This window comes from Bos javanicus, chromosome 27 (genome assembly GCF_032452875.1).
Source record: "Bos javanicus breed banteng chromosome 27, ARS-OSU_banteng_1.0, whole genome shotgun sequence".
Classification (NCBI taxonomy): Eukaryota; Metazoa; Chordata; class Mammalia; order Artiodactyla; family Bovidae; genus Bos; species Bos javanicus.
In genome coordinates, this window is record NC_083894.1 from 44,695,569 (window position 1) to 44,697,685 (window position 2,117).

General features: G+C 40.7%; 1 non-coding gene across 1 annotated transcript; it reads left to right on the top strand.

Moving 5' to 3' along the window:
* Positions 1-230: 230 nt before the first annotated feature.
* On the top strand, positions 231-301 carry TRNAG-GCC (transfer RNA glycine (anticodon GCC)). Its single transcript has one exon. It is a non-coding gene; the product is annotated as a tRNA-Gly (tRNA).
* The last annotated feature ends 1,816 nt before the right edge of the window (positions 302-2,117 follow it).

Sequence of the window (2,117 nt, forward strand, 5' to 3'; positions counted from 1 at the left end):
GCAGATATAGTGTGCCCTGTAGAAATACATAATCCAAGAAACTTGAGAGGTATCAAGAATAGATTTCTCCATGTTACTGCAAATGGCATAATTTCATCCTTTTTAATGACCGAGTAATATTCCACTGTATATATGTACCACATCTTCTGTATTCATTCATCTGTCATTGGGCACTTATGTTGCTTCTCTGTCGTGGCTTGTGAATCGTGTTGCAACAAACATTACAGGGTGCATGGGTGCTTCAGTGGTAGGATTCCCGCCTGCCACGCGGGAGGCCCGGGTTCAATTTCTGGCCTGTGCAGCCACTGTGTCCCCTTTTTAGGACTTCCTGGTAGCTCAAATGGTAAAGAATCGGCCTACAAAGCAGGAGACCAGGGTTCAATGTCTGGGTTGGGAAGATCCTCTGGAGAAGGGAATGGCAACCACTCCAGTACTCTTGCCTGGAGAATTCCATGGACAGAGAATTCCATGGCTACAGTTCGTGGGGTTGCAAAGAGTCGGGCACAACTGGGCAATTAACACAAACATTTATAGAGCATACATCCTTTCAAACTGTGGTTTTCTGCAGATACATGCTCAGAATTGGGATTGTTGGATCATAATGTAGCTCTATTTTTAATTTTTTAAGGAACCTCTACACTATTCCCCTTGGTGGCAATTTACATTCCCACCAACAGTACATGAGAGGTCCCTCTCCCCCTACCCTCTCCTGCAATCACTGTTTGTAGACTTTCTGATGATGGCCATTCTGACTGGTGTGAGGTGACATCTCCTTGTAGTTTTGATTATCATACAAAGTGAAGTAAGTCAAATAGAGAAAGACAAATGTCATGATATCACTTATATGAGGAATAGAAACAATAGATACAAATCAATTTACCCAACGGTTACCGAGTCACAGACTTAGAAAACAAACTTGTGGTCATCAAAGGGGAAGTGTGGTGGGGGGATAAATTGGGAGTCTGGGACTGACACGTACACACTGTTATGTTTCAAATAGACAAGGAGCAGGGACCCACCGTTTGGCTGGTGGGCCAGGGACTGCTGCTCAATAATCCATAATAACCTAAATGGGAAGAGAACCTCAAAAAAAAACAGATAAATGTGTGTGTGCAACTGAGTCACTTTGTGTACACCTGAAACTGACTCAACAGTGTTCATCAGCTACACCCCAACAAAAGTTTTTTAAAAAGAGTTGGTTTCTAAGAACTCCTAGGCCTTCAACTTCTTACTTTTTTCTTCCAAATGTATTTATTCATGAGAAATAAACTTGTTTATTCATGAGTTTAGGATCTATATATCCAGGGATTTAAAGGTGAAGTGGACTTGTCCATAACAAGCTTGTGTTTGAGTAGACATGTCAACAAAAAAACAATGAGGGAACTATGAACAGAGTGTTAAGGAAAAACAGAAAGTGTCTGCCTGCCTGCATAAGAGCATCAGAGTAAAAGTAGGATTTGAGCTGGTTGTAAGCTAGTTGTGAGCATGGTCAGATTTCACACCTGCCATGCTCTCAATTAGTAGCATTGACTTTTTGATCATATGTGGTTTGGCATTATCTCCTTCCTTTCTCACACCTATCTTCTGGAATATATAGGCTTTTTTCCTCAAATAATGGAAGATTGCTTTTCAAGAAATGATAGAATTATATTTGTGCTTCTATATTAGAACCTAAAGATGTGCTCTGAATATTCATCTGAAAAAGGTACTGAAGGATCCCTCAGGTGAAGATGAAGCAGAGAGCCATGTCAGGAAGAGGAAATATATATATTTATCTAAAAATATTCAGAGGGAAACTAAAGGCGGTAACAGGTGCAGGAATAAATAAAATAATTTCACTGGGCTTTCTGAAAGACAGCCTACCATTGCTCACTATAGGAGGGGGAAAAGAGTTAAAGGCGAAGGAGAGGAGTTGTGAGCTATGTCTAGAAAGATGGATTTTGAGGTTCTTCTGTGCATAACAGTTTCAAAGAAAAGGTTTTATTCAGGGGAGGGGCATACAGTGGAGTTTGAATTTTAGGGAGATAATTATCTAGGCAATACAGAAGATGGGCTAAAATGAGAAGGGATGTCGATAGGAAGTCTGGTTAGGGGAGTGTTGCAATGACGATAAGGTA